This window comes from Leptonychotes weddellii, chromosome 7, assembly GCF_054177405.1.
Source record: "Leptonychotes weddellii isolate Sample4059 chromosome 7, ASM5417740v2, whole genome shotgun sequence".
NCBI classification, from domain to species: Eukaryota; Metazoa; Chordata; class Mammalia; order Carnivora; family Phocidae; genus Leptonychotes; species Leptonychotes weddellii.
Window position 1 is genome coordinate 105,679,471 of NC_138375.1, and position 20,970 is coordinate 105,700,440.

The 20,970-nt window shown below is 48.2% G+C and overlaps 1 protein-coding gene and 1 long non-coding RNA gene across 8 annotated transcripts in view; one reads left to right on the forward strand and one right to left on the reverse strand.

The window, feature by feature from the left end:
* Positions 1-20,970, forward strand: part of PPP2R2B (protein phosphatase 2 regulatory subunit Bbeta) — a 444,097-nt gene that overhangs the window by 406,325 nt on the left and 16,802 nt on the right. The window lies entirely within an intron of this gene.
* Positions 10,474-20,970, reverse strand: part of LOC145722722 (uncharacterized) — a 23,359-nt gene continuing 12,862 nt past the window's right edge. The window contains exon 3 of the long non-coding RNA XR_014147198.1: positions 10,474-11,293. This is a non-coding gene — a long non-coding RNA (uncharacterized LOC145722722). The remainder of the gene's footprint in view (positions 11,294-20,970) is intronic.

Sequence of the window (20,970 nt, forward strand, 5' to 3'; positions counted from 1 at the left end):
TGGCCCTCACTCTGCATACTCAGCAGGGGTTGGAAGGGATGATTCGCTCCCAGACTCTGTTTTTTTCCTAGCCCTTCTGGCGGCAGTGACAAGGGGTTGCATTTGCAGTTTGAGATTTTAATGCCTGAAACAATAGGGTGTGGACGGCAGTACCAGTTGGCTGGGCTGAACCATGCTTTTCCTTCTCAATGCATGACTGTTGGCAGGTGAACGGACAAACTGGCCAGGTGGGACGAATGACAACCTAGGAAATGAAAAGAAATGACATCTGAACTCCTTCTCAGTACACTGCATGAATCTGGTCCCTGCCCACCTCTCCGACCTCAGCTCCCCATAGTCTGGCCACACGGGCCTGCTTCCTGCACCTCTAACACACCCAGGCCTTTCCTGCCTCGGGACCTTTGCACAGGCTATGCCTCTGTCTAGAATGCTCTCACGGCATGTTCCCACTTGTCTGGACTGTTCTTATTTTTTTAGGTCTCTGGGAAAATCTCACCTCCTCAGAGAGGACTTTCCTTTTTACCTCATTTGTACTCTATGTATATCTCATCACCCTGTTTTATTTCTTTAGTTTTTCATAGCATTCATCTCTAGATGTTTGCTTTTCCTTTTCTGTCCCCCCAACTAGAATGTAATCTGCATGAGGGCAGGGACTGTATCTTACCAGCCTTTGAATTACCAATACTTAGTGTAGTGCTGGCTACAATAGAGCTTCACTGAACATCTGTGGCAGAAAGGCGGGCAGATGGGAAAAGACAGGTGAAAGAGGGTAGATTCGTTCACTAGAGTTCCTGTAGCAAAGTACCACAAACTGGGTGGCTTAAACCCCCAAACCTAATTATCTCTAGTTCTGGCACCAGAAGTCCTGTATCAGAGCATTAACAGAGTTTACTGCTTTTTTTTTTTTTTTTTAAGATTTTATTTATTTGAGAGAGAGAGAGAACACAAGCTGGGGAAGAGGCAGAGGGAGAGAAAAGCAGACTCCCTGCTGAGCAGGGAGCCCAACAGGGGACTCGATCCCAGGATTCTGGGATCATGACCTGAGCTGAAGGCAGACGCCTAACGACTGAGCCACCCAGGCGCCCCTAGAGTTCACTTCATCTGAGTGCTGTGCAGAAGGGATCTATTCTAGGCCCTGGCTTACTGATGACTGTCTTCTCCCTGTGTCCTCACATCATTTTTGCTTGGCACGTGTCTGTCTAAAACTCCCCTTCTGCTAGGGATACCAGTAGTATTGGATTAGGGTCCACCCTAGTGATGTTATTTAATTACCTCTTCAAAGGCCCTGTGCCCAAACACAGTTACATTCTGACATACTGGGATTTAGGGCTTCAACATAAGAATTCAGGCAGCGAGGGACACAATTGAGCGCCTAACAGAAGACATGAACATAATCGGGAGTACGGGCAGTGGTAGGTATGGATCCCAGGCTCAGTTGCTGTGATGGAGAAAAGAGGCAGGCGAAATCCTCAAATGGAAATGGTGAAGGGGGGGTGGGGTCCTGAAAGACACTAGAGATTGAACTTGCCAACAACCTGTGGATGCGGTTCAAGATGGAGCAAGTGGGCGGTGATTAGGATCAACGTGAAGGCGGGCCACAGGTACAGACCCACCAGGAATGCAGCAACGTGAGGAGAGTAGGGGTAGACGGAGGCTGGAAGGCAGGGATGAGGTCAGAATCCCGAGATGCAGGCACCTTGCGTGTCTGCCACATCCCCCCAGGGCTGTATTTGTACTTCTCTGATTTGACGTCCGTGGATAACTGGAGAGCCCCACAGGGATGCCTTCACTGCAGAATGGAAACAGAGGGCTCCCTCCACACGCACCCTCGGACAGCACCTGTCTTAGGTACTGGGATGGGCGGGGCCTTGCACAGCCCAGCAGGATGTTCCTTGTCTTCATCCATTTAAGCTGCTGTGTTAGAACACAGACTGGGGGGCTGGAACACCCCACATTTATGTCTCTCAGTTCTGGAGGCTGCAAGTCCAAGATCAAGGCCCCAGCAGATTCAGTGTCTGGTGGGGACCTACCTCCTGGTTCAGAGACAGCTGTCACCGTGCTGTGTCCTCACATGGTGGGAGGGGTGAGGGAACTCTCTGGGACTCTGTTTTATAAAGGCACTGTTCCCATGCGTGAGGATGGGAACTCGAGACCTAGTCACCTCCCCAAGGCCCCACTTACATACCATCACACTGGGGAGGAGGATTCAACATGTAAATTTGGCACGGGGGACACAAACATTCAGTCCGTAGCTTTCCCTGTGAGCACGGGCCAGAACAGTGTTGCTTTGTTTCGTGCCTTCTTCCAGACTAAACTGACAGTAGCGCGTGAGCTCCGAGACAGCGCCGGCATCAGGGAGGGAAGTCAGTCTGGTGTCCACTGTTAGTCTGCGCCCATGGCCTAGAACAGGTTACTTAACCTCTCTGTGCCGCCGTTTCCTTGTCTATAAAATAGGACCGGGGGAATGCATGCCTTCTAGGATGCTTGTGAGGCTGACAGGAGAGAGCACCGTGAAGCCTTAGAACAGCGCCCAGCCCACGTGAGCCCCATGTCAGATGCGGTTGGGATGCTGGTGCTTTCCTGCTTCCCTTCCACGCGTGTCTTTTAAGAGTGGGAAAAGGAACAGTGGCAGCAACAGCCGTCAATGGAGTAATGTCAGGGGCCACTACCTCAGCTGACTTCTAGAACATGTTACGACGTCCAGGAATTAAGCCAAGGTGTGGGCTCACTCAGACCCCCTGACAGCCTTGTGAGGTACATACCATCATGAGTCACATTTTACAGATGACCAAGAGGGGAGGTGATACTCTGATGGCCACCAAGTGTTCTTCTTGCGACAGAACACCAAACGCTCCCCAGAGACAGAGCTGGGGTTTGAGCCAGGCCTGTATCCCTTAACCAGGACACCAGCAATCACTTACTCAGCTACTATTTATTCAACACTTAGTCACTCCTCTCTTGACGGAGCTCATATGCCAGTGGGGGGCGGGGGGCGGGGGGGGCAGGAAACATGCCAGTGTACAAATGAACGCGTTCATTTCACCCAGTGACAAAAGCTGTAGGATTAAACAGGATTAAGGAGTAGCTGGGTGGAGGTATTTGCATACGGTGTTGGGGCAAAGCCTTTGAACTGAGACTTGAATTGTCAGAAGCAGACAAACAGAGATAACATCAAAGTATGAAGGCCCTCACAGGTGAACAACCTTGTGTGTTGGAAGAACAGAAGAAATAACAATGGATGGAGGCTGGTGGGCCGAGCCGCGGAGCAGAGGATGAGGCAGAAAAGGCAGGTGGAGGCCAGAGGAGGTTGTCTGGTAGACCAGGCGGAACAGCTCGATTCTGTTTAAAGTGAGGTGGAAGCCAGTAGACGGTTCCAAGCAGAGAAGTGTCTAGTACTCTGTTTATAGCCATAAAAGAGTTCTCAAAGAAAAGGGGGTGGCAAGCCTGGAAGCAGAGAGACCAGTTAGCAGGCTCTCACCTCAGCCTAAACAAAAAATGACAGTGACTCTGACCAGGGTGGGGGCACACAAGGAGTGGTAAGTGGACAGACAGATACAGAATCTCCTGAGGAGGCAGAACTCAGAGGAGCCGCTGAGAGGCCGGCATCGAGAGGTTTAGAAAGAGATGAGCCTGGGGTGTGCCTGGGTGGCTCAGTCGTTAAGCATCTGCCTTCAGCTCAGGTCATGATCCCAGGGTCCTGGGATCGAGCCCCGCATCGGGCTCCCTGCTCCGCGGGAAGCCTGCTTCTCCCTCTCCCACTCCCCCTGCTTATGTGCCCTCTCTCGCTGTGTCTCTCTCTGTCAAATAAATAAATAAAATCTTTAAAAAAAAAAAAAGAAAAAGAAAGAGGTGAGCCTAAAATAACTCATAGGTTTTGGTCTGGAGCAACAGAGGGCATGGTGGTGATGTACAGAGAGACTGAGGAGATTGATGTGGAAAGACCAAGCATTGTCTTTGGGATGTGCCAGATTGAGGTGTCTCTGACCCGCCCGTGTAGGGAAATCTGCAACACGTGGACACGTGAGTATGGACGTCAGGAGAGAGGTGTGGGCTGAAGAGAGAATTTAGGAGTCATGAGCTGCTAGGATATTTAAAGCCCTGGGATGGGGTGAAGTGGCTTAGGGGAGAGGGTGTCAGTGGGGAGGAGCGGACAGTCCAGGAAAGAGGCCTAGGGCAGATAAGCATTCACCAGTGGGGCGACGGAGGGCGGGGAGGCGGTCTTTGACAGGAGGCTGAGTATGAGCCGCCTGAGAAGTAAGAGGAAAACGGGGGTTGGGGGAGAGAGAGGGGTGGGGAGCAGTGGTGTGTAAGCCAAGAGAGGAGAGAAGGCCAGGGTGAGGGGCCAGGGCTGTTGTGGGCAGCAGGGACGGAGGACTCTGCAGCACCAGACCCCTTCCCGGGTGCACCAGTGAGTCTGCTGCATAGAGTCATTCTCTTTCAGCCACCAGGCCCTTCTGCACTGGCAGCTCAAGATGTGACCCCCGACACTCCCTCATCCAGGGGAGACCAAGGCAAGCTGCCTGGATAGGGACAGTCAGCACCAACCCTGCAGTGCGCTTACATCTACGGTCATGGGGCTGGTGTGAAGATGATCTGACTTTTTCATGTCGTTGGGGAAAAGATAGAAACACCTGAGGCCATCAAGTCTGAGATGTTTTAGTGAATAGTGGAGTCATTGGGAAAACAGCCTGGTTCTATTGCAGACGGGGTACAGTTTGATGCCCAGCCTAACAATCCAAATCAAAAATTCCGTTTTCGTCCCGAAGTGTGTGTAGTAGAGGGGGATGGCTCTTCTGTATTTGGTGTAAGCCTCACAACAACCCATGAAGATTGGTTCTGGTAACTCTTGTTTACAGATGAGGCACAGAGAGGTGAAGACACTTGCCCCGCATCACAATGAAGGAGCCAACATTTGAACCCAGGTCTGTCTGCTTCCAAAAGAAGAATTGATTCTTTTCCTGGCTCTTTGGCAGCTAGCAAAGGAGCATGACCCTCTGCTAACATCCAGAAAGATTATTTCATGGGGCTCCATTTCATATAAACCCCATCGGCTGGATCCCCCAGCCCAGTGGTTTCCAATTACAGAACTAACTCTGCCCTTGCAGAGAACATGAAATCCACTGTCTCGTACTTCACCCTCATCTACAAACTTAATTGCCAAGTCCTACTTCTCTAGACCACTAGATCCCTTAATAAAGCTGCGGTTCATTCCCCAGGTCTCTGATGGAATGTGCCCGAGGACATCAGCAACAATACAGCTGCGATGAATCTTAAAACCTCTGAGGTTTGACACAGCTTCCAAAAGGGGTTCAGTATTGATCAGGGACGTAATTAACAGTGTTTATTTTAGGGGAGGTGAGGTGAAAAAGACAAGGCCCTTTATTAAAATGCTTTTGCCTGATGACAGGATTACAAACACACAGACCCCCCTCCCCACCCTGGGGAAAAGCCAGAGACTTGCTACAAGGAGTAGAATTCACTAAAACCAGCCCTCCCCCCACCCCAACCCAGTGTCTACCCCATTCAAGCTTAGCAGCCATTAACAACTGAGCAGCCAAGACCCAAGCCACAGAGTGAAAGTAGAATCCCTTCCCCCTTTCCCCATCCTCATTTCCATTTTTGATTAATTTAACCAGTTCTGTCAATTAGTCATCCTGGAGACTCCAGTTGAGTGCATTTTCCTAAGAACTAGAAGGCTTATTAATTTTGGAGGCAAGTGTCATTCATTAGAGGTTGACCCCTTCCCAGGCCCCGCTCTCTCCCTCACTAGGGGCCTCAGATGACAAGGCCGAGGAGCTACATCTGGCTCAGGCACGTGGCTGCAGCCCCAGAGACACAGGACGGGAAAGGCTGACCATGACATTGGAAGTGGCGCGGGCTGCTTTGGGCTTAGGACATCTCAAAGCCAACTTGCCTGTCATCCTCATCTATGACAAGCCATCTCTGGCAAAGCAGTCACAGGCACTGGGTGAGCATCCTGACTTTGAGGTTCAAGAGAACCTTAGTCAAGGGAATACCTGGAGGAAATTGTCCCCCGGGAGAGGCATTGGCCTGGGCAGGATAGGTCTTAGAGTAGCCTGTCCCTTCCTGCCACAGGTGACGTCAGAAAGTTCACCTCTTCCTCTGTGTATTAGTTTCCTCTGGCTGCTGTAACAAGTTATCACAAAGTTCATGACTAAAAGCAACAAATGTATCATCTAATGGTTCTGTAGGTCAGAAGTCTGGCATGGGTCCCATGGGCTAAAATCAAGGTGTTGGCAGAGCTGTGTTCTTCTGGAGTCTCTAAGGGAGAATCCATGTCTTTGTTTTTTGAACTTCTAAGAGGCTACCCCCATTTCTTGGCTTCTGGCCCCTTTATCTGAAAGCCAGTGACGGTGGGACAAGTCCTCAGCCCGCACATCACTCTGACTCTGCTCTTCTGCCTTCCTCTTCCGCTTTGTAAGGACTTTGGTGAGTGCGTTGCACCTGCCCAGGTAATCCAGATTAATCTTGGTTTAAGGTCAGCTGATGAGCAACCTTAATTCCATTTACAATCTTAACTCCCCTTTGCTGTGAAAGGTGAAATATTCACGAGTTCTGGGGATTAGGACATGGACATCCTTCCGGAGTCACGACTCTGCCTACCATCATCTTCACATTTCACCAAATAGGACTCAGTGCCCCTCCATCTGACCACCTGATACTATTGGTAGAAATTCTGTTTCCATTGCCGTCTCTCCCACTAAGTGGTTCCTCCCTTATGGCTGAAGCTCGTTATTTGTCCCTTTTGCCCTTAGCCCTAGTGAAGGTGCTAACCAAATTCCCGTAGAACAGCTCTAGTCATGCAGTTTGATAAATTTGCACCTGAGCCTTCTCTTTTTATAAATGAAAAGGCTCACACTAAAGAGTGGCTGCCCCCAGCTGTGTTCACTCATTTCTAGCTTTGGGAATGCATCGACATTTGTAGGTAGGCAAAATAAAGGGGAGAGGAGTCTGTGAAATGATGATGATCAACCTACTATCCATTTATTTGACAAATACTGATTGTTGCTACTATGTGCCAGGCTTTGTTCTAGGCACTAGGAAAATGATGCCTCCTGCCCCCGTGGCACCCTATCCAAGTAGTAGGATGGACGGACAACACACAGGCAAATTAGATAACGTGAGATTTGGTAAAAAGTGTTTCTGGAGAAGAAGCCGCAGAAGATGCAGAGGTTCTGAATCTGGACTGTGCTTGCCAGGTTGAGGGGCAGACGAAGACCAGTTTGTCTGTCTGTAGTGTGGTGGAGGGAGCAGCAAGAAGGGAATTGGGAGGAGCAGGCTGGTAGCCCAGGTCACAAAAGACTCCAGTGGGAACTCATTAGAGGTCACTAGGGGATCACTAGCATTCAGGGGTCACCCCACACAACCCCCAGGCCTCACTCTCAGGGTATTCTATGCAAAGGCCTTAGGAGTCAGGCAACGTGGTAGCCCTGTAGGCAAAGATAAGGCATTTGGCATTTATTTTATGTGGGAAGAGAAAATCTAGGAGGGCTTGTGCAAGAGTACCATGCATACTCGGGGTGCCTGGGTGGCTCAGGCGGTTAAGCGTCTACCTTTGGCTCAGGTCATGATCTCAGGGTCCTGGGATCGAGCCCCGCATCGGGCTTCCTGCTCAGCGAGGAGTCTGCTTCTCCCTCTGCCTCTCCCTCATGCTCACTCGCTTGCTAGCTCACTCTCTCTCTCTCAAATAAATAGATAAAATCTTTAAAAAAAGGGGGGGGGGATGCTGCATAGACTTGTAAATATATCACTCAGGATATGTAAAGAATGAAATGTGAGGAAGAAAAGTGGATGCTGAGAAGAGTTAGAAAGGCATCAAATGGTCCAGGCAAGAGAGAATAGCGGCTTAGATCTAAACTGGCCTCATGTGGGCTGTGCTTTGAGTGTAAAGTGAACAGGACTTGTTTGAAACCTAGATATGGAAGGTGAGGTAAAGGGAAGAATCCAGAATGATGCCCAGCATTTTGGCCTAAGCATGTGCCCAAATGGAGGAGAGTGAATGAGCTGGCGTAGACTAGTGGAAAGACCGTTTGGGAAAGAGACTCACAAATTCTGGGGACATAAGATTCATATAAAAAAAAGGCATAAATGATTACATTGATACCTTTTATTGTTTAGCATTTTACCATTTACAGAGCGCCTTCTATTTGTTATCTTATTGATCTTCACAAAACCCTATGGGTTCAGAGTATTCCTCCTTTTTGCAGCTTAAGGAAATGAAAACCCAGAAAAGTTAAATCTAATACATCGACAAAGATCGTGGGTTTATCACGGGTTTATTTCTTCCTATAATGAATACGGCCACCTTCCGTATTTGCCCAGCACTGGGGGATAGGGAAGGGAATGGGGAATCTCTCACGTGTGTAATTGACCCATGTTTAAGTATATCGGCTAATTCGAGCCCCCTGTGCTGTTCCCATAATTCTATTTTGACAGCTCTGTAGGTGGCATCCATAACTGAGTTGTGAGATCTGCTGTCCACTCACGCAGCTTCCAGCCCCATCAGTGCAGGTCCCTTTATCTGCTGAATTACTCTGAGCACCTGCTGGCCTCCCATCGTCCTCAAGCACAGCCCAGAGGCAGCGGAGGGCAGGGGAAGGCTCACCCCCACCAAGCTTAGAATGATACTTGCTTCTATCTTCTCTCACATCTTTAACCTGAACGTAAAGTTTTAAATAGGATTTATCTTATGGATGGGCATCCTTAATCCTGGGGTCGGCTCATTCATCCTGAAATTTTGGTATCATTTCAAAATCCCCATAATGTCATGAAATTGTCATTGAAAAGTTTACATATGAGAAAATGGGATCACCCAGCTTAGGAAAAAAAAGATGGTGAGATCAAACAAAGCAAGGAACTGACCGGTCAATAAATGTGAGTCAGGCATTGTGTTCGACACAGCGGGACAGGCAGACATGTAAGATGCAGCTGCTGGCTTGGTGGACTTGTCTCCATCAGATGAGAAGCTATGAAACTATGGAATGTTTCTAACATAAACTTCTTTTATTTTTTAATTGCCAGCTTTATTTTTTATTTTTTTCAGTTGTAATAACTAATTATGTACTATACAGTGGCTAACTGAACATAAAAAAAAAAGAGAGAGTATTGTGATAAACTTTAACCCAACACATTTGGGAATTTGAATAAAATGTACAAATTCCTCAGATAAATTTCGTTTTAAATTGAATGTGGACTTTAGATGCCCAGCGTCTGAGAGAGAAAACACGGACTACATAGTATTTATGCTATCATGTTACACGGTTAAAATGAACTGCCACGCCAAATGTCATCCTCAGTGTATCCTGGGTGTTCCCCAAAGTTCCGAATCATGGCATTTTTCAGTCGCTGTTTCCTGGGATTCTTCTGTATTCCTGTCAGTGTAGAGCCACAGAAATGCAGATGTGTGTTAATACAGCATGCGGTTGCTCACGCCTAAGGCGGTCAGGAAGGAGCAGAAGCATTCCTGAACAGCGTCTGACATGGCCTGCATGCTAAGTCATACTTAGAGAGGGAATGAGTGAATGAGAGGAGACCTGTTTATAAAAGAACAAACATCAGATAAAAGGTAGCATGTGTCTCACAATACACTAGTGCTGTGGTTCTGAAGCCAAGGATGAAAATGAAGACATTGGGTGTTATCTTGTCCCGGTGCCTAGGAAAATCAAATGAGTTAAAACTGAGAACTTTCTCAGTTGTAAGCTTTCCTCCTAGAAGTGTACCCGAAACATCGGTGGTCTGTACGCTCGTAGTACAAAATCATGTATTACTTAATACCGAGGGAGAGATAATAACCTCCGTTAAGGGTGATATCGTAATGTTTTATGATGTTCTGACTTTTGTGTCCTGATGAGAACAAGTTCAGGGAAGGAAGGCATTGTTTCTGAATCAGGTCTCCAGAAGGAGATTGGTGGGGGGCAGTGGGAGGGAGAAGAAGGGACAGGGAGTGTGAGAGGAAGCAGTGAGGCAGAGCAGGCCCCTAACAGCTTTCTGGTTTGGGTTCCCAGCTCCATTGAGGTTTATGAAGGTAAACTGTAAAGGCCAGTTATAGGTATTGGTGAGACTTGTGGTTTGGAAAGTAGGTTTTAATGAGGTTAGAGAGAGGACACATACTCCAGTGGTCAGTAGCGCTGGTCTAGGGTCAGACAAACCCAGTGTGGGTAACTTGGACCTAACTTCTTGCACTTAAGCCCTGTAAGCCTCAGTGTCTCCCTCTACACAATGGGGACAATAATGGAGCCTGCATTATTAGGTTGTTAGGAGGATTCAGTGAGATAAAGCCTGGCCCATAGAAAGCACCCAATATTTATTAGTATTTCTTTCTTTTCCCAACAATCCATGAACTCAGAGATGAGAAAATGGGGGCTCAAGAAAGCAAGTAACTTAGGCAAAGTCAAAGATCTAGTCATAGGCGGAGCCGAGATTCAAACCCAGGTCTAAAGCCCTATGGCTGAAGCTGTTGAGAAAGAATGCCTTAGTGATACTTCCTGTCTTTGCCTCACCAGGCCAGAACGGGCGGCGGCTGGGTAAGCCAGGGACCGGGAGAGCAGAGGAGGGCTCGAGCATTTCACTGGTGGAGTCTGGCTTTCCAGACATCAGCAGACTGTGGCCCCCGTGTTTCCTGAGCACCCGCTGAGCGGGCACCCGGAGCTCACTGCAGGGAAGTACGTTAGCAACAGTGCAGGGATCCTTCATCTTCAGCCAGATTCAAAACGAGAACGGGATACAGACTGTCCCTCCTGTCCTCCCCCGACCAAGTCGTTAAGCCAGAGTGCTTGCTGAGGGACACAGCCTTTATTTTCTGTAGCGATTGCAAAATGCATTCTCTCTTCAAGGTCCTAGAGGCTCCTTGGAGGGGAAGGGGAGCGCAGGTGGGAATGGTCTTTGTGGAGCCAGTGAGGAACAAGAGAGGGGGTAGCCAGCAGGTAATAAGGTGCTCAGTTAGCCTGGTGACTGTCCTCCACTTTGCCCCTGCTGCACTGTGTTACGTCTATAAAGAGATATCTCCGCCCCGGTTAATTCTCTGTGATGGGTAAGAGCACACCGCTGACGTCCAGATCGGACATTTAATCCTTCGACCACTCTTATTCGTTGTACTGGGCCCCTGCCCTCTGGTGTCTGCCATTTCCAAGTTGAAGGGCTCACCCTTCCTGATCATGGGACTAGAGGACAAATGATGTAGAATGGGGGACAGTAGTAGCCCAGAGAGCTGCAGCTGGGTCCACATTCCAGCTCTGCCTCCTCCTGGCCTGCGCTGGGAGCCTCATTTCCTCATCTGCAAAACAGAAGTGTTGAGAGAATGCAATGGAATATCACGTGCATACAGAGTTTAGCACAGTGCCCGGCAGATGCGAGGCTATGACTCCATGCACCCCAACATGGTAGCTATTACTACACCGCGTACGCGAGCTCCAGGAACATTCAAGACACGGGTCTGACCGTCCGTGGGTTAGGAACAATGTTTTCCTATAGAAAGCTGTGCTGGGAACACAGGCACTGTGCCAGAGCCATGAGCACACAGTGAAGCGATAACCAGCCTACACCAGGTCCCTCTCCATACGGTGCTTGGCCCATGTCCAGATGGGCCCTCCTACTCAGCCTTGAACCCCTGACTTCGCTCTGCAAGGAGATTATTGTCAGCAGGGAGCCGCTCCTCTCTCCCTTTCCGTGTTTATGCCTCTCATTGCAGTGATTATGCATCCAGCCTGGAAAATGGTGACATCTTGGGAGTGCGGGCCTGGCTTCTGTGGTACCATGACAACCAGCTGCCCCGCAATCACTCCTAATAACGACCACAGACTCACAGTCCCTTCCACTTGGGCAGAGGCTCCCCAGGGAGCTCAAGCTTCTCCTGGAGCAGCTGCACAAATTTTGAGAGAGAGAGAGAGAGAAATCAGGGAGACAAGAAGTCTCTAACCTGTCATGTACGGAGTGGGCCCAGGGACCTGAGGATGCTGTTGTCATGTTCCGGCAGCCTGGTGGCTACAGGAATGTACTCTTCTGCAGCAGGAGGCATAAGGACCCACGGATGCCTTTGCTACTCACCCACCTTACAGAGAGACGTTATACTGGAGGGAAAGACCAAATATGAGCACTTGTGAAGCCAGGCCTCAGTGTTACCAGATTACTTCATGAGGCTCCTGTTGAGACCCCCACTGCCAAGCCATTGTGTTGTCCGGACAGGCACCGCCTCCCTTCCCTGCTGCAGGCCCGAGACAGTGTGCTCCGAAATCTCCAATCAGCATCTTTCCAGAATGACGGTTCTCAGAAAGGCACCAGCCCTGCTTGGCTATTTATAAGTGATTATTCCTCCCCAAGGAAGAACAAACAGGCCCTAATTAATACACTTGTCTGTGGATGTTAGCCCAAATTCAGCCTTTGGGTTGGCAGGTACTCCCTCCGCCGAACACAGGTTCCCGCTTCCCCTCTCTTTAGATCACAGGTTCCAGCTGAGGTTCCTTCATGACAAATGTCTAACCCCAGAGCTAATGAGGCTCTAAGATTCTGTCCTCACTCAGGGAGCACATGGTCCCGGTCTCTCCAAGCCCCCCAGTTCCTCAGCTGGGAGACGGAGCTCATTCTCACCCGGGACAGTGCTTGGCAGGTACCATGTGCTGCTGGCACTCCTGCCCCCCTTCCGTGGAGCCTGCCCCCTGCACTAGGATTGCTTAGCTCCTTGCGAGTTCCCAACAAATACCTATGTTCTTTAATAAAAGAGGGAGGATGGCCAAATGAACCAGTTAGAGGACGGAAAAGATATAGAGGGCTGAGGTGGTGAAAGAAGGCTTCTTGGAAAAGAACAGGAGGCAGAGAAACACGGGAGCAGAGAGAGGTGGTGTTCTGGACTGAATGTGTCCCTTCAGAATTCACGTGTTGAAATCCTAACCCCCAGTGTGATGGTATTCGAAGGTGGGGCCCTTAGCAGGCAGTTGCATCATGAAGATGGAACCCACATGTATGGGATTCACGCCCAGATAAAAGAGGCCTCCACCCTCTCCATCACATGGATACAACAAGACACTGGCCATCTGCAACCCAGAGCCTGATCCTGTTGGCACCTTGCTCTCAAATTTGCAGCCTCTAAAACCGTGCACAGTTTCTGTTGTCGATAAGCCACCCATCTATTCTCTTCTGCAGTAGCAGCCCCAACTACATCAGGAAGGCATGAGCATGCATCAGGGGCTAGCACGCACTAAGTGCCCCATAAACACTGGTCATCATTATTACAGCATGTGAACCACACATCACAGAAGACAGCCCACACGGCTGACAGATGAATTGCATTTGCCCACACACTAAAATGTTTTAATTGGTTCCTAACAATGAAACATCTGGATTTCTCAGAAAAACTTAGACTTTACAAATGAGACCATCTGGCTCTGCTGGACCCACATTCCTGCATGGCAGCGATCAGCTGGAGCTGAGTGGAAACCGTCCCCCATATCGGTTGTGGTCACAGAAGTTTGCCACAGTCCCCACCACTCCCTGTTGTGAGTCCACGCCTGCTTTGTCTGACTCACAGTGCGCCTGGCCGCTACCGGCGGGAGCTCTCAGACCCTGGTGCAAATGATGAGAAGGCCAGTGAGGCCACAAGGCAGTATGGGAGCAGAAGAGAAGGGGGCAGTAACACCACAGTGCCGACCTCAGGCCTGATATGGAGGGCCCTGATGGCAGGCTGAGGAGGCAGCACTGTTGGCTGTTGGGCATGGGGAGTCAGGGGAGGTGTCTTTGCAGGGAATTGGCATTGCTTTGGAAAGAGTTACCCAGCACTCAGCAGGATCACAGGTAGCCTCATGTTCTGCTCCATCCTCCTGGTGTCTGGGCCCCCCGGCTGGCTCTATTTGCAGCTGCTCTGTCCTGGTTCCTCTGGACCATGTCAGCTCACTTTTGTGACCCCCACACCTGTCCCAGTGCCTTCTACCTAGCGGCCCTCAGCGCACATGGGTTGAAGAGTGTGTAGGCGTCCTACCTGCTTTTCTCCCTTTTGATTCTTAAAATGATATCTGCATTTTAAAGATAAGGAATCTGAATCTCAGAAATTTACGGAAACTTGAAAAAAACAATCCGGCCTGGAAGTGGCGGGCCACGGATTCTAGCCCGAGTGTGCCCGACTCCGAAGTCCATCAGCCTCTCCGGTACCAGCCTCGCACATGTACCTGAGGAAAGCACGTTTGCCGTTACTGAGCCACGATCTCATCCTCCAGGCTTTCCACAGAGTGTCTGCGCCAACAGCCGTCCTCCGATCCTACTGTCCCCCTGAAACGTGCTTACTCCTGCTGACTGCCCTGTCTAGCAGAGGAGGCACCCCTCCCATGCCCTGACCATCGTCATCAGGGGTCAGCAAACTATGGTCTCCAGGCCAAATCTGGCCCACCACCCGTGTTTGCACAAGTCTAGTGAGGAATGAGGATTTGGCATTTTTAAACAGTCAAGCAAAGAGGAACCATACTGTCTCATGACCTGTAAAAATTAGATGAAACTGAAATTTCAGTATCCACGAAGAGCGCTTGATGGGAATACGTGGTCACCTGCGCTGCTTTCATACTGTGATAGCTGCAACAGAGACCAAACGGCCCTTAAGGCCTAAAATTCTTGCTACCTGGCTCTTTACACGGGAGGTTTGCTGACCTCTGATCTATCTAGTGCTTATTGATCCCTCAAGCTTCAGCCTGTGACTCAGCCTTCCCCGATCACACCAGCCAGTTCAGACCCCACCCGCCTGTCCCATCATGTCTCCTCCCTCTGAGCTGTAGTCCATTTTTTCCTTTCTGGAAAAAAAAAAAAAGGTTTTGACTCATTATTTCTTAACTTTGAATAATTGTTTATTAAAAGATCTGTTTGTGAAATATCATATATGCTGACCTATTTTGAAAAGTTATATAAAAGTCAGGGACCAGTGTAATCCCTTCTAGATTTATCGCTTACTCTCCGTGATGCTGTGCATTGTGTTGCCGAGGTATTCACTGCTGAACAGTTATTTGTAGAATTAATGAAGGGCTTTATGAAAAGCAAATCGCTAAGGGTGAGTCACTGGGCATCACTCTTTCCCAGTGCAGAATCCTCTGAGTCTTAATCTGATCTCAGTCTTAATACGATCTCAGATCTCTGCTATTCTGCAGCCCATGTCTGGGGACTGTGTCATGAGGCCCATGATAGTAGAGTAGCTACTAATTAAATCTTACACTTCTCTCGCTGTCCTCAGCTGGAGGAAGGCCAGCATGATCAGTCCGTGGGAGTTCTTACCCTCCCTGGGAAAATTACTGGCCGTTTCTCTCATTGGGCAGAATTACTGGATGTGGCTTCTGTATAGTTAAAATTACTGGCTGCATCTCAATTGCCGAGCCTTTTCTCTCCAGGGGCAAAACTGTTGCCTGCATCTCTCTGAAGGAAGATTGCCATCTGCCTCCCTCTGTAGTTGTGTCCCCATTATGGGGAGATTGTCAGCCACGTCTCCAAACAGAAAAGCATGCCAGCCATACTTCTCTGCAGAAGAAATGTCAGCAGAAGTGAGCAATTTAAAACCCCAGGCGTGATTCTGAGTCTGTGCCTTTCTCATCATGAACCAACCTTCACATCCGCCTGTCTTCTTTCCTTTATTCTCCCTCTCCTCTGCCTGAGTCATCTGAGCCAGGGCGGCGGTGACGTCACTCGGCACCCAGTCACCACCACTTGTCCCGGGGAAGGTGCATTCCAAGGGACGGTCCAGGGACAAGCTACCGCGTGTCTGCGTGCCAGTCTGCTTAGAAGACGTAGAAGTCCATTTCACAACCGGTAGCTCTTCCGACCTGATCCCGGTGGGAAAACACATGAGGCTTTTGGGTTCCTCTCACACCACGCTTGTCTAAAGCAGCACACTCTTCCCTGTTATTCTGGGTCCAGGCACTATGCCAAGTGCTCGACACGAAAGATCTATCTCATCTCCCCTCCAAGGTGGGTAGTACTCCTCTTATCTCCATTTGGCAGCTAAGGAAAATGAAGCTAGGAAGGAGGCAAGCCACTTTTCCAAGGCTTCATAACTTAGAAGCAACAGAGCTGGAGTTCAGCCTAGGCCCGCTGAACTTGGAACCACCGGTCCTCTTAACCACGGCACCGTGGACGGGAGTTCCGGGGCAGCGTCCAGCCTGAGGTCCAGCGAAAGGAGCCACGCATAGGAACAGCCTGTACAGACTCTGGGTTCCCTCCAGCCTCTCTTCTCCCGGCCCCAGAGCCCACAAGGGCACCCCGCATGCTTCCCGCCGCCGCCTTCTGTCCCGACTGTAATGCGGGTGGTTTTAGCTGTCAGCTTCTCCCAAGTCAGCAGTTTTCTTCTGAATTCTTCCTCAGTCTCATTACTTCACCTCTTTCCCAGGATTCCGATCCCGTCTTCAGTTACCCTGTGGTGTGAGTTCTCTCAGCGCTGTCAGGCTCCATGAAGGAGAATACGCTTAGTTCCACGCAGACTAGAACTGTCTGTCTGGAACTGTTCCTGTGTGCACATGTTATAACACAAAACTCTTTCTGCGTGGGACACCGCATGTAGCCTCTACAACTTTAGCCTATAGTGTTGTAACCCCAGGTATTCTGGGGAACTCTGTACTACAGAAACAATGGGCCACAAGTGATGTGTCAAAAACAAAACTACAGTGAAATAGGGGGGAGGGAGATGGTGTGATCCAGTAAGATCTGAAGGCAGGACAAAAGCAGTTGCTTCTCAACCAGGGGCAAGTCATGCCCCCCAGGGCACAGTTGGCATTTTCTGAAGCCATTTTAGACTGTCCCATCTGGGGCTTGGGGACTTAATGGGCACAGGCCAGGATGTTGCTAAACATCTTACAGTGCCCCGACAACAAAGAGTGATCCGCCCCAAAATTCAGTAGTGCAAAAAGTAAGAAATCTGGTTTCCTAAAGAATAATAAATTTTTTCTGCCTACAGGACTTCTCAGCAGCTTTAATAGGCATTGTCAACTCCCAAAATTGAGTAGGAGTTTCCCAAGCTCTTTTGACCTCAGATTCCAGTATCCCTGACGTATTCTTGAGTGTTCTGCTGAAGTCACCTCGGGAAGGCTAGCTGAGAGTACGGGGCTTTGGTAGAAGAAAATTAAAAGACAAGACCACTGGAATTCACCGATCTTATGATCTGAGAGGTGGGAGGCACCTGGTAGACAATCCTGCCTCCCTCATATGACAGACGAGAAAGCAGATCCAGAGAGCCGATGGTGGTCCAGCCATTGAAATGAGAGGCAGATCAGAGGTTAAAAGCATAGGCTAGCAACAGACCAAGTTAAAATCCTTGCTCTGCCTCCTAGGAGCAGTAGAACCCATGCCTGAGTTGACTGACTAGACCAATTTGTCCAAAAGGGAAATACTGAGTAAGTTAATATATGCAAAGTCCACAGTGTAATTGCTCAACAGATAGTAGGTATTACTAGGAGCCGCTAATCTTTGTCCAGCCTGGATTCCAACATAGCATCCGTGACTCCCAGGCTGATTGTCTTTCTAGTATCCCAGGATGGGCACAGAAGTGGGCACTCACAGATACATCTAGAACATTAGGGAGCCCACTTTGATTCAGTTGTTTAAACAGAGAAATGACAGTGACAGAGCAAGGGAAGGCCTGGTTGTGGAGACAGTGTAACAAGGAGGAAGACAGAGGGTCCTTTGAAAGCCCGCGTCTACTGTTCACTAACTATATGAGCCTGAGCAAGCTCATCTCTAAGTAAGGACAGTGAGAGTACCTTCCAGATAAGTGTGAGCATAAATGGATCATGTGTGCAAAGCAGGAGGACCAAACAATCATAGCTATCATTATGGCTGTTAGTGATGTCACTGGGGTCTCTGAGACACAAGCTCCCTGTTGGCAAACCTGACGCATCCCCACTGCCGCCGTCTGGGCTGTTAGGATTCCCATCCAGAGTCCTTCCTCACAAAGGAAGCAAAGCTCGTCTTCTGTCTGTCAAAGATCTCTTCTTTTCTCCTCCTGATGGCTTTATTTTCTAGAAGTTGGTTGGAAACCATGTAGGTCAGCAGGATTTTTAATGCTAAGCCAAGGGTCTCCAAGAGAAATACCCTTAGTACAGGGCCTGGCATGTGTCCATCCAAAAAAAAAAAAAAATACTTTGTTCTAGGTCATGTTCTAGGTCATGTACTAAGTGTTCTGCGTGTGTGTGCATATGCGTGTAAAAGACACTTAAATAGCTGATGACTGTTCAGGCTGAATTAGTGAAAACCTTGAATTACAGATGACTTCCTATGGAATGTATTTATTCATACTTTTCAAGGAATTGAAACAAATTCGAGGTGAATAGAGCATTGCTTAGATAGGTTCCTTTCAGGACCTACTGAATTAATAAGTATTATTTTCCTGTAAAAATTAAAATGGCTTGTCAATATTCATTCATCTAACATATTTAGTGAGCATGTCCTGTGTTTCAGGGGATAGAGCAGGGCAAAACAAAAACTCCTCCCCTCATAGAGCTTGCATCTTAGGAGACACAAAATATATTAAAAGCTATTGCATATAAACTGAAGGAGAGGGACAGTGGGAGGAAAGGTTGTCTTGCTGCTGACAGGCCACAGGGATTAGAATCCAGGGGTGAGAGATGGCCTGAGGGTCTGGGCTTATTGTGATAGGAGGGTCTTGGATCATACAATGTCCTGAGGTCCCCAACTTGTGCTTGCTGATGATGGTGTAAGGCTTGGACTCGTGAGCCCTTGGTGTCGAAACTGTGCTCCTTAAGTGTTTGAAATGGGTTGATTCTTTTGAGGACTTCAGCTGTATAAAAAGGATAGGGTGGGAGCAGTCCCCATTAAGCCCTTCCACTCACTGCCGTCTAACTAATACACAATAAAAAATATTTAGTGTGATAACCAGTGGGGAAAGAGCCTTTCAGCTTTGTGATTCTGTGATTCCATGTAGACTCTATCCTGGTTAACTTTTCACAGCTACACAAATGAGGTCTTGGACATGATATAGGGCAGAATTGCATCATGGTTAAGAACAAGGACTTCGAAGTCAGGTGGATCTGAATGCAAAATGCAGCTCTTCCTCAGTCGAGCTGTGTTGACCTCAGGTTACAAAACCTCTCTGTGCCTTCGTATTTCACATCTGTAAGATGAAGAACCATCGTTCCTGTGTGAGAAGATTAGTGTAAGGATTAAATGAGATTAAACATGTAAAGCACAGGGCCTGGAACATAGCAAGCTTCCCATAAACAGGAATTGTCAATACTGTGAAATGTTGCTGCTGAATGAATGAAAAGAAGTCATGGAGTTGATATTAAAACTTGGATATGCATAGACATGGAATAAGCTGCAAAGTGCTGTGATGGCCAGCGCATTGTCTGTAACCCGTAACCAGTATAACCTGCCCTCTTGGGTCATACACAGTAATTAGTGGTGGGCTGATGAGAGAATTGTCTTCTTTCATTTTCCCCTGTCATTTTTGGGCTTTACAAGGTTGCTACACTAGCATCCCAATATGCCACGTATATGGAAAACAGATTGCTAGGTATAACCTTGTAAACATTCTTTATGTCATTGAAATAGCCCACAACTTCTATAGTCCTCAGTCCCCAAGTCTCAGTCTGGGATAAAATATGATTGGCTGATACAGAACTGGAGCATGCTAATGAGAATAAAATTAGCTCCTGACATTTATTGAGAACCTACAATGTGCCAATCATATGTTCCAAGTAATACTCATCCCCCTTCTGCAGCTGGGAAAACTGAATCTTGGAGTAGGAAATAAAATGTGAACAGCTGGTAAGTGACAGAGGCAGGAACTGATGGACTCCAGAGGGCAGTGTGCTGATCTCTTCCCATTTTTTTTTTAAATTTTATTTTATTATGTTAGTCACCATACAGTACATCACTAGTTTTTGATGTAGTGATCCATGATTCATTGTTTTCATCTAACACCTAGTGCTCCATGCAGTACGTGCCCTCCTTAATACCCATCACCGGGCTAACCCATCCCCCCACACCCCCTCCGCTCTAAAACCCCCAGTTTGTTTCCTGGAGTCCATAGTCTCTCACGGTTTGTCTCCCCCTCCAATTTCCCCCCTTCATTTTCCCCTTCCTTCTCCTATTGTCCTCCATGCTATTCCTTATGTTCCACAAATAAGTGAAACCATATGGTAATTGACTTTCTCTGCTTGACTTATTTCACTTAGCATAATCTCCTCCAGTCCCATCCCTGTTGATGCGATAGTTGGGTATTCATCCTTTCTGATGGCTGAGTAATATTCCATTCTATATATGGACCACATCTTCTTTATCCATTCATCTGTTGAAGGGCATCTCGGCTCTTTCCACAGTTTGGCTATTGCGGACATTGCTGCTATGAACATTGGGGTGCATATGGCCCTTCTTTTCACTGCATCTGTATCTTTGGGGTAAATACCCAGTAGTGCAATTGCTGGGTCATAGGGTAGCTCTATTTTTAATTTTTTGAGGCACCTCCACACTGTTTTCCAAAGTGGCTATACCAACTTGCATTCCCACCAACAGTGTTAGAGGGTTCCCCTTTCTCCACAACCTGTCCAACATTTGTTGTTTCTTGCCTTGTCAATTTTTGTGATTCTAACTGGTGTAAAGTGGTATCTTAGTGTGGTTTTGATTTGAATTTCCCTGATGGCTAATGATGATGAACATTTTTTCATGTGTCTGTTAGCCATTTGTATGTCTTCTTTGGAGAAGTGTCTGTTCATGTCTTCTGCCCATTTTTTGACTTGATTAATTGTTTTTTGGGTGTTGAGTTTGAGAAGTTCTTTACAGATCTTGGATACCAGCCCTTCATCTGTAGTGTCATTTGCAAATATCTTCTCCCATTCTGTGGGTTGCCTCATTGTTTTGTTGACTGTTTCCTTTGCTGTGTAGAAGCTTTTCATCTTGATGAAGTCCCAAAAGTTCATTTTTGCTTTTGTTTCACTAGCCTTTGGAGATGTATCTTGAAAGAAGTTGCTGTGGCCGATG